At 40.8% G+C, this 22,903-nt stretch overlaps 1 pseudogene; it reads right to left on the bottom strand.

The window, feature by feature from the left end:
* Positions 1-12,696: 12,696 nt before the first annotated feature.
* Positions 12,697-14,177, bottom strand: LOC132888899 (craniofacial development protein 2-like; annotated as a pseudogene).
* Positions 14,178-22,903: the final 8,726 nt, after the last annotated feature.

Genomic DNA, 22,903 nt, shown 5'->3' with positions numbered 1-22,903 from the left:
TGTTCTGTGAAAATTTTAGCTACTACAATCTCTTTTTGTAATTTGCTCATAAAGAACAGGCAAATTTTACGATAAGGAAAATGGTATCATCAAATGATGTCTAGATGTCTACATGTGGATATTTTATACAACAAATCTAAATGAAACTATTGTATAAACAAAGGAAACCTCCACCCCGAAACACATTAAATATGTTTATATAATAATATTTGTGATGTGTTTAGCAATCATGGTGCTCATTTTTTGATCAGTGCTGTGTTTTTTATTACTGCTGAGTAAAGTTAGCAGTTGTGAACTGCACTGATGCCACATGGGGACATTCAGTGGCGGTTCTAGACCAAAATTACTAGGGGGGGCCAAGGTGGGGCCAGTGTTTTTTCAGGGGGGCACATATAAGGACAAAACATGGCAATATTTAAGCGTTCAAAATGTTTTGTTTAGTTTATTTAGAACCAAAACAAAATACATTGAGCATAAATACAATGAGATAAACATTCTGTCTCAATAGCCTAAACATAAAATAAATTGTGCTCAATAAATCTTAAAACCATGTTTCTCTTTTTTGTAAAATAAGATTTCTATTTTTGCATACAATGAACCTTTTATCTGTACAATGACACTTTTTAAATTCACAGCATGAATGAATTTTCTTTTTCACAGCATGAGACTTGAATGCACAATCACTATCTAAATCACACTGTCATCATCTCACTCTTTTTTTATGTACAGTTGGGGGGAAAATAGAAAGAAAAAATAAATTCACAAACAGTGGTCTCAGAATCACCCTATAGCATTCACAGCAGGCTGAAACACTACAACAACAACATTCTGTGATTGTGACTCCTTGAGAAACGGTCTACAAATGCATCAAGATTCAAAGCCTTGGACCTTCTGGATTCAATGCTGAGCACACCAAGATTGCTTAGACGCTCCTCACTAATGGTGGATCGGAGGTAGGTCTTCACCAGTTTCAAAGTGGAGAAACTCCGCTCACAAGAGGCAGAGCTCACTGGGAGTGCCACAGCTATTTTGCATAGTCTAAAGAGCTCAAAAAATACTTCTTTATATGGCTCAGTGAAATGTGTCAACGCTACTGTATCTGATGGCTTTTTAATAAAAAAACTTTGGACGTGACAGCTGTTATCTCTCACGTCTGAAGTTTACAATTCGTGCTGCTGCTGGTCTTTCTGCTGCAGGTAACAGTGTGCGTGTAGCGCTTTAAGGAGTCCGTGTAGAACACTCCGTCATGTCAGTTCCGATCTTCGAGCCAGTGCACGTCGAAATTAATAAATCTTATTATCTGTTCAGCACAGGGGCCACAACTAGTCTGGTTAACACCAGACCATATCACAAGTGATCGGAACGATTGTGCAAAGCAGCATGGGATTTCCCAGGCTAGGCCACAACAGGGGCCAGGAGCAATTTTACAGGGGCACTGGCCCCCCCTGGCCCCCGTTTAAAACCGCCTATGGGGACATTGTTAGTACTTATTTGATCTGAGAAAACATCTTTAACACTCTCAAACATAAGTGATAAAGATCATATTTTGCTGCTATAGCCTAACAACAATAAAACAATAGCTTCTTTTCTCACTGACTAAATTTCCAGAAACATTCACTCAGGGTTGCAGTGGATCTGGAGCCCATCCCAATAATTCCATCCTGGGAACATTGGGCATGAGGCACGAATACACCCTTAAGGTTTATTTTCATCAGTCCACCTACTGGCATGTTTTTGGGAAGTGGGGGGAAACTGGAGAACCTGGAGGAAACTTATGCAGACATGGGAAGAACATGGAAAATGGGAAGAGCTGTGAGGCATTTTAATGAGATATTCAATGTAGAAGTAGCAGAGATGGCAAATGTTGGACTCAAAATTCCAGGATGCAGTGCAAGTATAAGGCAGAGGCTAGTTGGTGTTCTGTGAGAGGACAACACAATGGCACTGACAGTGATATTAGCATGAATGTTCATGCTTTGTAAGTCACTGTGCTTGAGGTAAGGCATACTGATGAGGAGATGAGAGAGCTGGACAGCTGGTTGAATGGCACTGTGGGTCATGTAGGAAAGTGTTGATGAAAAAAGTTTAAGGTCAACTCAGACTTGAAACACAACAAATTATTTACACGACTGAAGATCACATGTGGGTTAAAAATGCAAGTCATTCAGGGTGGATTTTTACTTCGATACTGTAGGTAATTCACAACACCTACCGTACAACACAAATTGAAATATATGTGTATACATACTCTACATGTTACACATAGTGCATTATATAGATCCAACTAACACTGCTGTGTTAAAATGTCATGTTTAATGACGAAAGAGCCTATTTTTCATCAGCAGTGTGCAGTTAAATACATTACAGTCAAGGGACCAAACTTGAAAGTGTTGAGAGAAGAACACATGGAAGTTTTAACAGTGCTGTAAACCTCAGTGTAGAACGTCTGCGTAGATACTGAGATACTTATAAGATGAGAACTAAGTGTTTCTCTTTTCTTTAGTGAATGAAAGAAATAAACATTACGCATACACAGAGCTGTATCATCAACAAAGGTTTACACTTCTGTACCTTGTTCCGTTAGTAGTTGTAAGGGAATAAATGGATGGGTGAAAGCTCACTGTAAACAAAGCATAAGGCAAAACTCTGCCAGCTGCAGTTGCTCACTGAGGGAACAGCAGGACCAGAGAAACCTGCTGGAAACTGCTTTCATATGTGATTGCATGACAACGCTGTGACGGCTTATAAAACAACAGACTGAGACAGTGGCAGAGACTGCCTGGCCTATGATAAAAGGTCAAGGGGAAAGACAGAGAAGGACAGAGAGCCTGAGGCAGATGGAAAGAGAAAGAAACAGAGAAATGTTGCCATAAAAGGCAGAAAGTGAAAGCGATTTATAGCCAGAATAACTGGAATGCAATGCTGACCTAAATGTGAATATTTGGCATGGTTTTTGAAAACAGAGGTGGAAAAATCAGGCTTCTATATCTTTACCACCTGTGTGTGTGGCTAGGTCTTTGATTCATGTTTGTACAAAATATTGTTATAATGATCTGTGTACATACCGTATTGCATCAAATGGTCCTTCCTTCCTGATAACAGAGTGTGGCAGTATTCCCCTGAAGTCAAACATATCAATAATAACTCTTTCCATGACTCTTCCAAAGTGTTCTATTAAATTTTCTCTCTAATTCTAAAATGGAAATGTTTAAGATAATTTATAGTTGAAGATAACGTCTAATGGATCTTTGAAGGGATTTTCTAATCTCCTTAATTACAACTGTTAACAATGTGTTTCCAACTGAAAAACACTGAACCTCATAAGCAATTGAGGTTCAGTGTTTTTCAGTTGGAAACACTGAAAGTTTAAACTAATATTTTTGACATGTTCTCAGGCGGTGGCATGGTGGTGTAGTGGTTAGCGCTGTCGCCTCACAGCAAGAAGGTCCAGGTTTGAGCCCCGTGGCCGGCGAGGGCCTTTCTGTGCAGAGTTTGCATGTTCTCCCTGGGTCTGCATGGGGGTGCTCTGGTTTCCCCCACAGTCCAAAGACATGCAGGTTAGGTTAACTGGTGACTCTAAATTGGCCGTAGGTGTGAATGTTTGTCTATGTGTCAGCCCTGTGATGACCTGGTGACTTGTCCAGGGTGTACCCTGCCTTTCACCTGTAGTCAGCTGGGATAGGCTCCAGCTTGCCTGCGACCCTGTAGAACAGGATAAAGCGGTTAGAGGAGATGAGATGAGAAATTAGAGTATACAGAAATTATTTTGTCTAACACTTTTGCAGGCCTTTATATGTACAGTGATAGTTCAGCTGTTAAGCTTAAGTGAGTGACTTGAAGATTGATTCCCAAAACAGCTACAGAATTCTAAGGCCACTGTTGTGCCCAAGAAACAATACATTTATCTGCTTAACTTACACTGTGATATGTCTGTCTGTCTGTCTGTCTGTGTGTCTCTACCTATGTCTGTGGATAAATGCAGTGGTTAAATTGAGAATTTTAAGGTGGAGGAGCTCATCATTCTTAATTTCCGAGGGAACCTGCCCAAAGGGATCAATAAAGTTTTATCTAATCTAATCTCATGGAAACCGTACTGTTAAATGTGTTATATGGGGTTCATCCATATGGAAATGACATTGAAACACATTATACAGGGTGTTTCAAAATTTTTTTACATCATTTCACAATCTAATAACTTTGCCAATTCTTGTTCAATTGACCTCAAATTTTAACAGCATGTGTGGAAATAGGTCAAAATTTTATGTTTAATGTTTTTATCTTTTTAGGTATAGAAATGCTATTCACTGGAAAGGAAAAGGCGTTTTGTGCATTAAGCGCATTCGAACAAGACTGCAGCGTACATTTATGAGAGAATTCTCTAAAAATGCACCAACTGCAATGTAGATTTGGACACGGCACAAAAAGTTCAAAGAGGAAGGCTGTCTGTGTGTCTGTGTCTCAGGCGGCGTGCATATTGAAAATTTGTGAAATCATTCAAGGAATCCACATACCTTTGAATTTCTCATTCAAATTTTGAGGAATAAATCTTATATTGCTCAACATTAAGCCTGTTCAGTTTCATTTGCCTAGACTATGTAGTTTCTGGGGTATTTACATCTTATATAATATCAAATTTTTTGAAACACCCTGTATTATTGTAGTTAACAAACAACAATTACATGACCAGACTTTTTAGTACTTTAGTATTTCTTAAAACATACATTTCTATTCTTGTCTGTTTTTGCACCAAAATGACATCAAAATGTCTTCCTCCCATTTCTGGAAAAGATACGTCCTCCAGTAAAGCCTTTAAACTAGCATAATGAACTGATTTTGCTTTGATAATCTCATACACTACAGTATATGGCCAAATACTTGTGGACACCTGACCATCACACGCATATGTTCTTATTGGTCAGCCCATTTAAAATGTATTTCCTCCACTCTTCTGGGAAGGTTTTCCACTAGATTTCTGAATGTGACTGTGGAGAGTTGCCCATTGAGCCACATGAATATTAGCGATGTCAAGCATTGATGATGGGTTCAGATGCCTGTTCATCCAAGTTGTCCAGTGGGGTTGAGTTCAGAGCCACTCAAGTTGTTCAACACCAAACTTGGCACACCATATCTTCATGGGCCTCTCTTTGTGTGCAGGGTCATTGTCATGGAGGAACAGGTTTGAGGTGCCTTAGTTGAAGTGAAGGGAAATTGTAATGCTACAGCATACAAAGACATTCTATACAATTTTGTGCTTCCACCTTTGTGGTTTGACCCATATTAATTGGAGTATAGTTTTGTTGGGCATATTCCCAATCATGTGTCACTGTAAAGCGCTTGTGTGTTTGCCGTGAAGACACATTGGCATAAGGTGTACTAAAGTAAAAAGTGAAAGTATGATGCTTAATGGACAGTTACAGCTTAGGCTTAGGCTCCTGACATGGAGAAAGTGGAAAAGATTTGCAGTGTGGTGAATGCAGTGGTGTAGGACATGATAGAGGGGCTTTTCACCTCGCCTCCTTATTTGCATAAATCTATATTCACTTGGTAAGCAGCTTTATAAATTCTCCATTCCCCACGTCAGCTCTCTTGCTGGTTGATGGCACATTAATCCAGTTTAGTTTTGTGCTCAGATGTGCTGTAAAGCATAATTTATATAAGAACCACATGTTAAATACTCAAATATTTTACAAATATATTCAAATACATGCTTGCGTACAACAGTTTTTTACTTGCTGACCTGCTGATATAAAGAGGAAAAAAGTGTAAATGAGGAAGTTTTTTTGTATATCAAACTTTGTGGACCCTAAATCTAATATTAATAGGTTTTGTTATGTTTGTTACAATCATGTAGAATGATGTAGATTCAGGACTGCCATTGAAACCTACTACCGGTTATGAAGAAGGGTTATGAAAACTTAACAGTTATTCCACAAAATCGAGTCATACATGAGCTGATAGCCGATGAAGTGCGTAGCACCAAGTTAGCTCTAAGCCATGTATGACGAGATTGAGTGGAATAACTGTTTTATTCTATCCATATTCACTGGATTTTGAGAAAGAGAGCATTTTTATTTTTAGCAAATTCAGTAAATAAAAACTTTATACAAAATGTCCGACAAAATAATTTCCGCTTAGAATGTAAACAAACCGGCAAAATGACAGTAGAAATTTGTTAAAAATCTGATAATAATAATATTTGAAAAATAAAAAAAGATACGTTCTTACCATCAAATACTTTTATTCCATATTTTATTGCTTTTTTTTATTTTTGGACGTTTTGTTTTTGAGTAGAGTTTTTATTTTGTCCTCGGTTGGTTCAGCAACACGCACCGCCATTTTGTTTTTTTCTACTCACGGTATATGAGCTGATAGCCTAGTAGTAGAGTAGCCAATCAGAGCACAGGATTGCTCATATCCAGTGAATGTGGATAAAATAATGGAATTATTTGCCTCCTAACTGGAATATTCAGCCTTGTCTATACCTTGAGGAGGGACTTCACTATTTTAAAACATCATTTTGTTTCTATTTTTTCAAAGTTACTCTGGCTTAGTGCAATCTGCAAACACTTAGGTAAGTATTTAAATGTATACTGTTCCTACTTGTTCAGGTGACATTGGGCATACCTAACAACCTGTGTTCTCTCCCCCCCATCTGTTCCTCTGAGTTACATGTGAATCCTGAGATCGAGATGCTGACCTCTTCTGCTCCTCAGACCTGCCTGATCCATCCTGATACCCTATGTCTGGTTGGAGTCTCATCACATCACTCCTGTGGAGGATGGCCCCATATGGACAGTTGAAAGTCACACTTGGAAGACACTCTGGACACTTACAGTAGTGCTTTTATGGCTGAGGACTACAGTTGACTTGCTAACTTTAGGACTGCAGTTGTCATGAACAGTTTTGCACTAAAGTTTCCATCAATGAAGAGTTATAACATCAACGAAACTGACTTCATGTTAAAACTGTTAATGTTATAGTCATGTTGTCTGTTGTTGCCCAAATGAGGATGGGTTCCCTTTTGAGTCTGGCTCCCCTCGAGGTTTCTTCCTCATGTTGTCTGAGGGAGTTTTTCCTTGCCACCATCACCACAGGCTTGCTCATTGGGGATAGATTAGGGATAAAATTAGCTCATGTTTTAATTAATTAAAATTCTGTAAAGCTGCTTTGCGACAATGTCTATTGTTAAAAGTGCTATACAAATAGACTTGACTGTTTAAAAATCATAAAATAATTAGTTGCTTTAAAATCATTAGTCTTGAATTAACACCTATATAGAGGTGTTATGAACACGTCCAGTTTTCCTTTCAGAGTCTCACATGTGTTGGTTCAACACTGCATAACATTAAGTTTTTGGGGGACTAAAAAAATTAAGAGCAGAATATTTCCATCTTAGAGAAGATTCCCTGTAGTTCCAATTTAGGAAGCAAAGAAATATCAACAATATAGTGATTTCTTGGAGATTCTTGAATGGAATTAAGTCATCATTTTTTAAAGAGGGATTTCTTTGTTATAGTTTAGCAGTGAGGTGCTGCTACGGATTGCTGAATACACAATGTCTCATCTGTTCCTGATCACACTGTCTGTAATGTAACTGTTGTGAGAAAGCAGCTTGAGCCCTTTATAGTGTCATCAGCTTCCAGAGATACATGGGAATAACTGGTGAACCACAGTGAGCATGGCATCACAGTGGCATGCATGGACTCTGTCAGTGTTCAGTAATTCTCACTCTCATTAGCTCGACCACTATGTAGCTTTTTGTGTTTTGATTTTCATGTCATGCTTTTATCTTTTTGTGCTGCTCTTTTATTACTGTATCCACAAACAAAGGTCTGATTTAATGCAAATTTTCAGCAGTTTTGGGAAAAAAGAACTTCAGTGTCTTGTCTTACGACTGTTTGTATTCAGAAAGCTGAAAAAGTCAACACTTTCATTCTTTCAGCTAAGAACAATTTACACAAGTGGGACTTGGTCTGCAGACTTGGCACATTGAATAGGTACACTCGATCCAGCAACGTTTAGTAAAAGCACCTCTCCTGCCAAAACTCCTTTATCCACATGTTAACCAACACCATTCCCTTTTCAGAAACATATCTCTTTGTAATTCTCTATATAGGAAATTACATTCATTCTTTCAACCAGAGCCATATACTGCACTTCCTCTTGTCCTCCCCTTTGGGCCAGCAGGTTTTGTTCAGCAGGCTCCTCAACACCAACATGATGGAAAATGGAAATGTGCCCTCTTCATGGAACTACAACATGTCTTAGTAAAACCTGCCTCCAGGCTCCAATCCTGTTTATGGGTGCTGTCTCAGATTGGTGAGAGCTTGGTGTGTTACAGCTCAGGGTTAGCAAGACACTGTTCACATTATTCTGAGCCCTGCTCTGGGACAGTTGGAGAAATTCCCCCAGTTTGAGTTATGCTTTCTTTGGCAATCCTGGACCATGGGCCAAAGCATATTAATCAGAAACCTGACAGTTTCACCTTGTTCCAGGAAAATAAAAGGGACTGCACTCTTACTTCATATAGTGCTGGACCATTCAGAGTCTCATCTACCTCTCTCTCTCTCTCTCTCTCTCTTTCTCCCTCCCTATATATATATATATATATATATATATATATATATATATATATATATATATAAACCCAGTCAAAAGTTTGGACACACCTTCTACTTCAATAATTAATCATTTTTACTTTAGTTTTATGAATTAAAAGACACTTCATGCCTTAAAGTAATGGTGGATGTCGTTTCTCTTTACTTAGTTGAGTGGTTCTTGACATAATCATAATCATGATCACTACAGTTGTGGAATAGGGCTATTTGCTGTATTTCTATTATTTACTATTTACTCTTTGATCTCAAATGCACGAAGAAGGCAGTACATTTCAGTAATTAACTTTTGACGAGACACACCGTTTAACTGAAAAGCATTCAATTCCATTAACCAGGTGACTACCTCATGAAGCTGGTTAAGATAATGCCAATAGTGTGTAAAGCATCATCAAGGTAAATGGTGGCTACTTTGAAGAATCTAAAATATGAAACATAATTTGTTTTTTAACACTTTTTTCTTTATCACAAAATTTCATATACAGTGGTGCTTGAAAGTTTGTGAACCCTTTAGAATTTTCTATATTTCGGCACAAATATGACCTAAAACATCATCAGATTTTCAAACAAGTCCTAAAAGTAGATAAAGAGAACCCAGCTAAACAAATGAGACAAAAATATTATACTGGTTCATTTATTTATTGAGGAAAATGATCCAATATTACATATCTGTGAGTGGCAAAAGTATGTGAACCTTTGCTTTCAGTATGTGGTGTGACCTTGTGCAGCAATAACTGCAACTAAACATTTCCGGTAACTGTTGATCAGTCCTGCACACTTGCTTGGAGGAATTTTAGCCCATTCCTCCATACAGAACAGCTTCAACTCTGGGATGTTGGTGGGTTTCCTCACATGAACTGCTTGCTTCAGGTCCTTCCACTATATTTCGATTGGATTAAGGTCAGGACTTTGACTTGGCCATTCCAAAACATTAACGTTATTCTTCCTTAACCATTCTTTGGTTGAACGACTTGTGTGCTTAGAGTCATTGTCTGGCTGCATGACCCACCTTCTCTTGAAATTCAGTTCATGGACTGATGTCCTGACTTTTTAAAGGACATTTTCCTTTGGAATTTGCCGGTATAATTCAGAATTCATTGTTCCATCAATGATGGCAAGATGTCCTTGCCCAGATGCAGCAAAACAGGCCCAAACCATGATACCACCACCACCATGTTTCACAGATGGGATAAGGTTCTTATGCTGGAATGCAGCGTTTTCCTTTCTCCAAAAACATAACGCTTCTCATTTAAACCAAAAAGTTCTATTTTGGTCTCATCTGTCCACAAAACATTTTTCCAATAGCCTTCTGGCTTGTCCACGTGATCTTTTACAAACTGCAGACAAGCAGCAATGTTCTTTTTGGAGAGCAGTGGCTTTCTCCTTGCAACCCTGCCATGCACACCATTGTTGTTCAGTGTTCTCCTGATGGTGGACTCATGAACATTAGCCAATGTGAGAGAGGCCTTCGGTTGCTTAGAAATTACCCTGGGGTCCTTTTTGACCTCGCCGACTATTACACGCCTTGCTCTTGGAGTGATCTTTGTTGGTCAACCACTCCTGGGGAGGGCAACAATGGTCTTGAATTTCCTCCATTTGTACACAATCTGTCTGACTGTGGATTGGAGGAGTCCAAACTCTTTAGAGATGGTTTTGTAACCTTTTCCAGCCTGATGAGCATCAACAACACTTTTTCTGAGGTCCTCAGAAATCTCCCATGTTCGTGCCATGATACACTTCCACAAACATGTGTTGTGAAGGTCAGACTTTGATAGATTCCTGTTCTTTAAATAAAACAGCATGCCCACTCACACCTGATTGTCATCCCATTGACTGAAAACATCTGATTCTAATTTCACCTTCAAATTAACTGCTAATCCTAGAGGTTCACATACTTTTGCCACTCACAGATATGTAATATTGGATCATTTTCCTCAATAAATAAATGACCAAGTATAATATTTTTGTCTCATTTGTTTAACTGGGTTCTCTTTATCTACTTTTAGGACTTGTGTGGAAATCTGATGATGTTTTAGGTCATATTTATGCAGAAATATAGAAAATTCTAAAGGGTTCACAAACTTTCAAGCACCACTGTGTGTGTGTGTGTACTCTCTTACTTACGGTAGGCCTACTGCCCATCTTTGGGCATAGGCCACGGACTAGATCCCTCTATCTCATGTGGTCCTGGGCCCTTTCTACCAGCTGTTCCCATGTGTAGCCGGTTGCCCTCACGTCAGCATCCAGGTCCCACCTCCATGCATTCTTCAGTCTTCCCCTCTACCGCTTCCCCGGGGGGTTCCAGGTGAAGGCCTCTCTTGTGATATTTGTTTCTGGTTTGCACAAGGTGTGCCCTATCCATGTCCAGCATTTACATAGAATGACAGTCCCTACTGGTTGTTGCCCAGTGTGGTGCCACAAGTCCTCATTACTGATGGTGTTAGGTCAGTAGATTCTAAGAATTTTCCTAAGGCAGGTATTTATGAAAGCTTGTATTTTATAGGTTGTGCTGGCTGTTATTCGCCATGTCTCTGCACCATACAATAGAACAGGTTTTACCATTGTGTTGAACATCTGGATTTTAGTACTGGTAGTCAGTTCTGATGATCTCCAGACTTTATCCAACTGATGGAAAGCTGTTCTTGCCTTTCCTATCCATGCCTTTACATCTGCATCTGTCCCACCTTGTTTGTCGATGACACTTCCTAGGTAAGTGAAATTATCCACCTCTGCTAGTGCTTCTCCTGCCAGGGTGATGGAAGTATTGCAGTTTGTGTTGACCTTGAGGATCTTGCTCTTTCCACGATGGATCTTGAGGCCTAGGGAAGCTGAGCTTGCATCTATTGAGTTGGTCTTCTCTTGCATTTGTTGCTGTGTGTGAGAGAGAAAAGCCATATCATCTATGAAATCCAGATCATCCAACCATTTCCCAGCTGTCCATTTTATTCCATTGTTCTTACCATCTGCGGATGTCTTCATATTCCAATCTATGGCCAGAAGAAACAAGAATGGGGACAGCAGGCACCCTTGCCTCACCCCTGTCCGCACTTGGAAGGCATCTGTGCATTGTTGGCCATGGATTACCCTGCACATCATCCCTTCATAGAAGTTCTTGATAATGTTGGTGATTTTTTTCAGGTATTCCATAGTGCCTCAGTAGCTTCCATAGTGACTGTCTGTCCAAACTGTCGAATGCTTTCTCATAATCAATAAAATTGATGTAGAGAGGTGAGTTCCATTCTATGGACTGCTCCAAAATGATTCTAAGTGTGGTGATCTGGTCCGTGCAGGATCTGTTTTTCCTGAACCCTGCTTGTTGGTCACGGAGGTTTGGGTCCACGGCATCTTTCATCCTGTTCAGGAGGACTCTGTTGAAGACCTTACTTGGAATTGAGAGAAGGGTGATTCCCCTGTAATTGGCGCAGGAGCTAAGGTCACCCTTCTTTGGTAGTTTGATGATGTACCCCTACTTCCACTCCTGTGGGACTTCTTCCTTCTCCCACATGCTTTGGAACAATGGGTAGAGCATCTCCACACTTGTCTCCACATTTGCCTTCAGCACCTCTGCTGGGATATTGTCTGGACCTGACACCTTCCCATTCTTCAGTTGTTTGACAGCTTTCTGGATCTCCTCCTTTGATGATGGTCCACACTCAATTTGCAGGTCACTGTCTGCTTGGTGGATGTCTGCCGTTTCCCTTGGGGCTGGTCTGTTTAGCAAGTCTTCAAAATACTGTGCCCATTTGTGCTTTTGCCCTTCCATATCCGGGATGATATTCCCATCACTGTCCTTTACTGGTCTCTTTGACTGGGTGTGTTTTCCAGAAAGTTTCTTGATGGTAGCATACAGCTCCCTCATGTTGCCATGGTGGACTGCATCCTCCACTTCTACTGCTAGTGTCTCCATGTAATTCTTCTTGTCTGCTCTTATATGCCTCTTTACTGCCCTGTGTGCTTCTACGTATTCCTCATGTGCTTTGACTTTTTCTGTTCTTGTGCGGCAGGTTTTTATTGCTGCTTTCTTCTTTTTCCTGTCCTCCACTTTTTCCAGGGTCTCTGCTGAGATCCACTCCTTGTGGCTTCATCTCTTTGTGCCCAGCACTTCCTGGCATGTTGATGTTACTGCCTCTTTTATCCCCTGCCACTTTTCCTTGATGGAGTCTTCTACCGTGGTCTCTAAGTCTTGCAGGACCTGGAACTTGTTGGAGAGTGTGATCCTGAATTCTTCCAGCTTTTCTGCATCCCTCAGGACTGAGGTGTTGTACCTTCTGCCACTTTGTCTGGTGTCCCCTGTCCAGTTTTTTCTCAGTTTTAACCTTAAGATTGCGATCAGTAGGTGGTGGTCTGAGGAAACATCAGCTCCTTGCTTGACTCGAACATCTTGGAGGGATCTTCTGAACTTTTCCCAATACATATATGATCAATTTGGTTTTCCGTGAACATGTCTGGTGATGGGCGGCACGGTGGTGTAGTGGTTAGCGCTGTCACCTCACAGCAAGAAGGTCCTGGGTTCGAGCCCCGGGGCCGGCGAGGGCCTTTCTGTGCGGAGTTTGCATGTTCTCCCCGTGTCCGCGTGGGTTTCCTCTGGGTGCTCCGGTTTCCCCCACAGTCCAAAGACATGCAGGTTAGGTTAACTGGTGACTCTAAATTGACCATAGGTGTGAATGTGAGTGTGAATGGTTGTCTGTGTCTATGTGTCAGCCCTGTGATGACCTGGCGACTTGTCCAGGGTGTACCCCGCCTTTCGCCCATAGTCAGCTGGGATAGGCTCCAGCTTGCCTGCAACCCTGTAGAAGGATAAAGCGGCTAGAGATGAGATGAGATGTCTGGTGATGTCCAAGTAGTTTTGTGTATCCTTTTATGTTGGAACATACTCCCACCTATGTCTAGGTTGCTTGTAGCACACATATTGGCAAACCTCTCCCCATTATCATTCATTTTGCCCAAACCTTGTTCCCTCATGATTGACTTGTGGCCTTGGTTGTTACTCCCTATCTTGGCGTTGAAGTCCCCCATGGTGATGACGATGTTGCATCTTGGCCTGTTCTGGATGATTGTCAGTACTCTGTTATAGAACTCCTCTTTGACCTCTTCATCACCATCGTTTGTTGGAGTGTAGCACTGGATGATGTCCATGTTGATCCTCCTTCTTTCTGTACGGAAGCATGCAGTTAGAATCCTTGGGCCATGTGTCTCCCATCCAATGAGAGCTTTCTGGGCTGTCTTGGACAACATTAAGGCCACTCCCTGTGTGTGGGGGGCGTTTTCCTCTTCATGACCTGCATATAGCAGCAATGCTCCTGTGTTTAATATCACATGTCCCGAGCCTGTCCATCTTGACTCACTGATTCCCATCACCTCTAGCTTGTGATTTCTCATCTCTGTTGCCACTTGTGCTGTTTTTCCCACCTCATACATAGTTCGGACATTCCATGTCCCCAACCTGTTAGTGGTCCTGGTCAATATGATGGTTATCGGCCTAGTAGCTTCCAGGTTTATTTGGATTTCACTACTTGGTGTCATGTGTCCTCCTTTTGGAGGACCATCTTCTCCCAGGCCCATATAGAGTTTCTAGTTCGTGCTTCTGCAGCAGTTTTAAGTTTTTGTGGTGAGGGGGTGCTGACCCTTCGCCCAACCTTATCTATTTTGTATCACGCTCTGATAAGGAAGAGCGATGAGCTGGAAAGGTGCGGGTGCTATTTTGGCAGCAGCAGCTCCCCCGGGAACCGTCTCACCATGGTTGAACCTGCCAGGAGCAGGGAGAACCTTTCAGGATGAGCCTGCCGGTTTCCCACCATGCTCCTGGTGGTATCGCAACCCAAAGTCATTGCTGTAGCCGTTGCCCGGGGAATATCACTAGTAGGTTAGCACTCAGATTTAAACCCCGTGTGTGTGTATGTATATCTCATCTCATCTCATCTCATCTCATTATCTCTAGCCGCTTTATCCTGTTCTACAGGGTTGCAGGCAAGCTGGAGCCTATCCCAGCTGACTACGGGCGAAAGGCGGGGTACACCCTGGACAAGTCGCCAGGTCATCACAGGGCTGACACATAGACACAGACAACCATTCACACTCACATTCACACCTATGGTCAATTTAGAGTCACCAGTTAACCTAACCTGCATGTCTTTGGACTGTGGGGGAAACCGGAGCACCCGGAGGAAACCCACATGGACACGGGGAGAACATGCAAACTCCGCACACAGAAAGGCCCTCGTTGGCCCCGGGGCTCGAACCCGGACCTTCTTGCTGTGAGGCAACAGCGCTAACCACTACACCACCGTGCCGCTGTGTGTGTGTATATATATATGAGAGAGAGAAAATGAGTCATGTAGTGCTTCATGAAGGATTGTTGTTCTGAAACAGTCAATGATGTTATATGATTTATCCTTAGACTATTATTTTCAAGGAGACTTATGGGAAAATATGAGGAAGTTGTTCTTAGATGCAAGTGCTACTTGTATATCAGAGGTGTCCAATTCATGGCCTGTAGGCCAAATACAGTCTGCTGCCTTATTCCATTTGGCCCATATAAATTTGCAAAAAATATTGAATTGGCCTATGATACACAGTATGTTCATACTGGAATTGTGTTAAATAACACCTTCCATTTTTATAATGCATAACCATTGTAGTGCCGGTGTTTAACAATGAAATGTAAAGAATTTGGATAGTCCACAGAATGGCAGCATATTTCGATTAAAAAAAATGTGACGCAAGATTGTTAGACTGTGGATAACCTGTATTTTTGGGTTTATTCTGATTAACCATCAATAATATTATCATGCAAACATTTAAAAAAAAATATGGACCTAATTATGCCAGAGTGTAAAAGAAAATCAAGGGGGTGTGTGGCCTAGCATTTAACACAAAACTCACAGAGCCCTTGTACAGTTGTGGTCAGATGTTTACATACAGTGACATGAATGTCATCTTGGATATGAATGTCATGGCAATATTGGGCTTTCAGTAATTTCTCTGAAATGTTCGTTTTCTGTGGCGAAATGATTGTACAACATATTTCTTTAATAGAAAAAAAACATGAATTTAGTGCAGAAGTTTTAATTTATTTTGGGTTTTCTGAAATCAATAGTTTAGATTATAAGGGTTAACATTTCACATTGTTGTAAAATTGTAGCTTGAAGACTACTGGGTTTGCCAGTTGTGACAGTTTTGAGATGTCGCCTTTGGAGACTTGCTCATGCTGACAGGTGGATTATCAAATTCTACCTCCCATGCTATTTTATCCAGACACGATATTACACAAAATGCAATGTTTGTGGTTGTAGCAGTAATACAGAAACTGAAAATTGACTTCAACTACAAACCAATATTTTTACTAGATCATACTTGTGCATTGTGATTTAATCGGTGAGTCTGTGTGGACTAAAGGGTTCTTGCTGGTTACAAAAATGGCAGGTATGCAGGGAGTGTACATGGTATTGAGAGGTGTACAGTATACATAGCTTACTAGAGTGAATGGCTGTGTCTACCGTTCATTTTTTTCCTGGAAAAATCTCAAGTATAGTAAGCATAAGTAAGCATAAGTCACATTCTGTTCCAGAAACAGGCCTGGGAAATACTTACAGTTGTGGTCAGACGTTTACATACAGTGACATGAATGTCATCTTGGATATGAATGTCATGGCGATATTTGGGCTTTCAGTAATTTCTTTGAACTGTTTTTTTTTTCTGTGGCAGAATGATTGTAAAACATACAGTGGTGCTTGAAAGTTTGTGAACCCTTTAGAATTTTCTATATTTCTGCATAAATATGATCTAAAACATCATCAGATTTTCACACAAGTCCCACAAGTAGATAAAGAGAACCCAGTTAAACAAATGAGACAAAAATATTATACTTGGTCATTTATTTATTGAGGAAAATGATCCAATATTACATATCTGTGAGTGGCAAAAGTATGTGAATCTTTGCTTTCAGTGTCTGGTGTGACCCTCTTGTGCAGCAATAACTGCAACTCAACGTTCCCGGTAACTGTTGATCAGTCCTGCACACCGGCTTGGAGGAATTTTAGCCCATTCCTCCATACAGAACAGCTTCAACTCTGGGATGTTGGTGGGTTTCCTCACATGAACTGCTCACTTCAGGTCCTTCCACAACATTTCAATTGGATTAAGGTCAGGACTTTGACTTGGCCATTCCAAAACATTAACTTTATTCTTCTTTAACCAGTCTTTGGTAGAATGACTTGTGTGCTTAGGGTCGTTGTCTTGCTGCATGACTCACCTTCTCTTGAGATTTAGTTCATGGACAGATGTCCTGACATTTTCCTTTAGAATTTGCTGGTATAATTCAGAATTCATTGTTCCATCAATGATGGCAAGCCGTCCTGGCCCAGATGCAGCAAAACAGGCCCAAACCATGATACTACCACCACCATGTTTCACAGATGGGATAAGGTTCTTATGCTGGAATGCAGTGTTTTCCTTTCTCCAAATATAATGCTTCTCATTTAAACCAAAAATTTCTATTTTGATCTCATCCATCCACAAAACATTTTTCTAATAGCCTTCTGGCTTGTCCACATGATCTTTAGCAAACTGCAGATGAGCAGCAATATTCTTTTGGAGAGCAGTGGCTTTCTCCTTGCAACCCTGCCATGCACACCATTGTTGTTCAGTGTTCTCCTGATGATGGACGCATGAACATTAACATTAGCCAATGTGAGAGAGGCCTTCAGTTGCTTAGAAGTTACCCTGGGGTCCTTTGTGACCTCGCCTACTATTACACACCTTGCTCTTGGAGTGATCTTTGTTGGTTGACCACTCCTGGGGAGGGTAACAATGGTCTTGAATCTCCTCCATTTGTACACAATCTGTCTGACTGTGGATTGGTGGAGTCCAAACTCTTTAGAGATGGTTTTGTAACCTTTTCCAGCCTGATGAGCATCAACAACGTTTTTTCTGAAGTCCTCAGAAATCTCCTTTGTTCATGCCATGATACACTTCCACAAACATGTGTTGTGAAGATCAGACTTTGATAGATCCCTGTTCTTTAAATAAAACAGGGTGCCCACTCACACCTGATTGTCATCCCATTGATTGAAAACACCAGACTCTAATTTCACCTTAAAATTAACTGCTAATCCTAGAGGTTCACATACTTTTGCCACTCACAGATATGTAATATTGGATCATTTTCCTCAATAAATAAATGACCAAGTATAATATTTTTGTCTCATTTGTTTAACTGGGTTCTCTTTATCTACTTTTAGGACTTGTGTGAAAATCTGATGATGTTTTGGGTCATATTTATACAGAAATATAGAAAATTCTAAAGGGTTCACAAACTTTCAAGCACCACTGTACATCTTTAATTAAAAAACCACTAGAATTTGGTGCACAAGTTTTAATTTTCTTTGGGTTTTCTGAAATCAACACAGGGTCAAAATTATACATACAGGGTCAAAAATGTACATATGGTCACTTAGATTATTAACTCAGAGGTGCTGAATCTTCCAAAATGTCTCTTAGCTTGCCAAGGCCAAGGTCTCTTAACTTCCTGTTAGTGATCATGATTGACTACAGCTTGTAGCTTCTCTATGCCTTCATAAAAATGGCTTGTTTACAGCACTCATTGGATTGACCAACACACAGTAAAATGGGAAAGTCCAAGGAGCTCAGTGCAGATCTGAGAAAGAGGATCACAGATATACACAACTCGGGAATGTTACTTGGAGCCATTTCTAAACAACTGCAAATTCCAAGATCAGTTCAAACAATTGTATCCCAGTTATTGTGAGGTTTAGTCACTTTGCCAAGCCACTTTGCTTCAAGAAAACCCAAACCGTCACCCTCAGCTGAAAGGAAATTGGTTCGGATGGTCAGGAATAACCCAGGAACCACCATGGCACAGCCCTACCATGATCTGGAAGCTGATGGATCACTGTCTACAGTTCAGTGAGTTTTATATGACCATGAACTAAGAGGCCGCTATCCAAAGAATAACCCCCTGCTCCAAAATTGACACCTTCAAGCTTAACTAAAGTTTGAAGCTGACCACACAGACAAAGAAAAAGCCTTCTGGAGGATAGCTGTATGGTTAGATGATACAAAGATTAAGTTGTTTGGCCACAGTGACCACCATGTACAGAGGAACGTTGTACCAGCTGATGGTGGTGGTGGTAGGATCATCATGCTCTGCGGCAGTTTTGCAGCCAGTGGAACTGGTTAATTACACAAAGTGGATGGAATAATGAAGAAGGAGGACTACCTGAGAATTCTTATCAGAGTATCTTATTCTTATAAGAGTAAAATATCATGAAAAAGTTCAATATTTTCCATCAGTTATTTAAGAAAGTGAAAATTTAATATATTCTAGACTCATTACATACAAACTAAAATGTTTCAAGCATTTTTCTACAACCCCAATTCCAAAAAAGTTGGGACAAAGTACAAATTGTAAATAAAAACAGAATGCAATGATGTGGAAGTTTCAAAATTCCATATTTTATTCAGAATAGAACATAGATGACATATCAAATGTTTAAACTGAGAAAATTTATCATTTAAAGAGAAAAATTAGGTGATTTTAAATTTCATGACAACAACACATCTCAAAAAAGTTGGGACAAGGCCATGTTTACCACTGTGAGACATCCCCTTTTCTCTTTACAACAGTCTGTAAACGTTTTGGGACTGAGGAGACAAGTTGCTCAAGTTCTCAAGTTTATGGATAGGAATGTTAACCCATTCTTGTCTAATGTAGGATTCTAGTTGCTCAACTGTCTTAGGTCTTTTTTGTCATATCTTCCGTTTTATGATGCGCCAAATGTTTTCTATGGGTGAAAGATCTGGATTGCAGGCTGGCCAGTTCAGTACCTGGACCCTTCTTCTACGCAGCCATGATGCTGTAATTGATGCAGTATGTGGTTTGGCATTGTCATGTTGGAAAATGTAGCCCTGTGATGACCTGGCAACTTGTCCAGGGTGTGCCCCACCTTTCGCCCGTAGTCAGCTGGGATAGGCTCCAGCTTGCCTGTGACCCTGTAAAACAGGATAAAGCGGCTAGAGATAATGAGATGAGATGAGATGTTGGAAAATGCAAGGTCTTCCCTGAAAGAGACGTCGTCTGGATGGGAGCATAACCTGGATATACCTTTCAGCATTGATGGTGTCTTTCCAGATGTGTAAGCTGCCCATGCCATATGCACTAATGCAACCCCATACTATCAGAGATGCAGGCTTCTGAACTGAGCACTGATAACAACTTGGGTCGTCCTTCTCCTCTTTAGTCCGAATGACACGGCGTCCCTGATTTCCGTAAAGAACTTCAAATTTTGATTCGTCTGACCACAGAACAGTTTTCCACTTTGCCACAGTCCATTTTAAATGAGCCTTGGCCCAGAGAAGACGTCTGCACTTCTGGATCGTGTTTAGATACGGCTTCTTCTTTGAACTATAGAGTTTTAGCTGGCAACAGCGGATGGCACGGTGAATTGTGTTCACAGATGACGTTCTCTGGAAATATTCCTGAGTCCATTTTGTGATTTCCAATACAGAAGCATGCCTGTATGTGATGCAGTGCCATCTAAGGGCCCGAAGATCATGGGCACCCAGTATGGTTTTCCAGCCTTGACCCTTACACACAGATTCTTCCAGATTCTTTGAATCTTTTGATGATATTATGCACTGTAAATGATGATATGTTCAAACTCTTTGCAATTTTACACTGTCGAACTCCTTTCTGATATTGTGCCGCCATTTGTCGGCACAGAATTAGGGGGATTGGTGATCCTCTTCCCATCTTTACTTCTGAGAGCCGCTGCCACTCCAAGGTGCTCTTTTTATACCCAGTCATGTTAATGACCTATTGCCAATTGACCTAATGGGTTGCAGTTTGGTCCTCCAGCTGTTCCTTTTTTGTACCTTTAACTTTTCCAGCCACTTATTGCCCCTGTCCCAACTTTTTTGAGATGTGTTGCTGTCATGAAATTTCAAATGAGCCAATATTTGGCATGAAATTTCAAAATGTCTCACTTTCGACATTTGATATGTTGTCTATGTTCTATTGTGAATACAATATCAGTTTTTGAGATTTGTAAATTATTGCATTCCGTTTTTATTTACAATTTGTACTTTGTCCCAACTTTTTTGGAATTGGGTTGTATTTTAATTTTGATAATTATGACCTTCAGCACAAAAGCATATCTCAAAATCTTAGAATATTTCATTTCAAGTTTGAGTAAAACAGTATATATACTCTGCATCTCTCGGTGTAGTTCAGTACACACAACCTCAATCATGGGGAAGACTGCTGACATGACAGTTGCCCAGAAGATGATCATCAACACCCTCCACAAGGAGGGTAAGCCACAGAAGGTCATTGCTGAAAAGGCTGGCTGGAAAAGGTGCATAAGCAACAAGAATGACTGCAGCCTTGAGAGGACTGTCAAGAAAAGTTGATTCAAGAATAAGGACCCGAGTACTTAGCCCCAAATGGGGAACCAGGGATGGGCAGCAAAGCTGCCACTTGATCCCCCGGCCTAAAAACTCTCACTTCCATCTTACGATCAAAAAGTCATTTCATCTTCTTCTGAGCTGCTGTTAAATTCTCACTGGCCATCTTCCAGGCCAGGAATAACTTCCGACGAAACCCATGCAAATACTCAGACAGATTCCCAGGTGGCCCAGAACCATCCAAGTCACCCTTCAAAATTGACAGAGGAGTGCACACTTCATGTGCAAACACCAGTTCATTAGGGGAAAAACCCGTACTTTCCTGGACAACCGCCCGACCGAAGCCAATTCAGCCCGGATCTACACGGCGATGTCCTTGGCCCAGGCACAGTGAGACTCCAGCCTAAAGCCCCAGTGCAATGGCGCTCTAAGCCGAGGATGAATGATAGCTCCAAAATATTTTCATCCGGTTACATAAACTGCCAAAATACACCACGAAAAAAATAAGGCTGGACATAAAACTAAACCCAATTTATCTCCCACAAACCCAAACAAAAATGCAACCTGTGGCTCCCCCCAAACAGTAGGCCAAACTTATACCTGTACGTTTTATTCAGTGCCCCAACATTACCCCAACGTCAGTCAAGTAACTAATGGGAATTGCAGCGTAGCTTACCTACCAAAGTCCAAAGCGCACCAAAAAGTTTGAGGTCAATTTAACCGGATCGAGCCCCCACATGTCATGGTCGCCTGGCTCAAGGCAGCCACAACATAAAGGGGAGACCACACAGTTGCTCCAATTAACGAAAGATATTTATTAAAATAACAAGCTATGTACAAAAATCAGTGAATGAGAGATAAAGCAAGACTGTAGTGTATATCAGCATAGTGAAGTGCAGTGCAATGCAGTGCAAAAACAAAAAGAAAACATAAACCGCAGCCCGCTCCGGCTGCCAGCGACGACGCCAGGCGAGTGTGGGAGAGAGAGAGCTCTCCAACAGACTGCCAAGACCCGGCTTATATCCACCTCCCAATCACCTGAGCAATTAGCCTACGTCACGCTAATGGCAAGTTCCCCCTGCAGGTCAAAGAGAGAAACAACAAAACCAACAGACAGACAGGATGGGACACGTGACAGACCCAGCACAAACCAGCTGGGGCGTCACATTCAGCATAACCTGAAATCATTGGAAACGTGAACATGACTGGGAGTCACAACAGGACAATGAACCCAAACACGCATCAGAGCTGGTTGTGGAGGATAAAGCAGGCTAATATTATGCTTAAAACAAGCCCTGACTTCAACCCTGTTGAAAATATACGGACTGTGCTTATAAGTCAAGTCCATGCCAAGAAAAAAAAATTAATTGAATATCAGTTCTCCCATGAAGCCAGAATTCTGCCAGAAGTTTGTTCATGGTAAACAAAAAAATTTTGGTCAAGGTGAATCTTGCAAAGAGACATTTTACCCAAATATTAGGTGTGCTGTATGTAAATTTTTGACCCTGTATGTATACTGTTGACCCTGTGTTGATTTCAGAAAACCCAAAGAAAATTGTGCACCAAATTCTAGTTTTTTTTATGTATGCTGTACAATCATTCTGCCACAGAAAAAGAACAGTTCAGAGAAATCATTGAAAGCCCAAATAATATTGCCATGACATTCATATCCAAGATGACATTCATGTCACTGTATGTAAACTTCTGACTACAAGTGTAGATGAAAACGCTTGTTAAAATGGATCAACTTTGTGTCTATAACCTTCAGAAATTAATTTGGTGTTAAAAGTTCCTTAATATAATGAGTGATTATCCTGTGTAGCAACCTACAAAATGATGAGAGCACTGACAGAGTGTGAAGACAA

This window comes from Neoarius graeffei, chromosome 7 (assembly GCF_027579695.1).
Source record: "Neoarius graeffei isolate fNeoGra1 chromosome 7, fNeoGra1.pri, whole genome shotgun sequence".
Lineage (NCBI taxonomy): Eukaryota > Metazoa > Chordata > Actinopteri > Siluriformes > Ariidae > Neoarius > Neoarius graeffei.
Note: the sequence above shows the minus strand (reverse complement) of the source record. Positions and strands in the feature narration are given on the sequence as shown.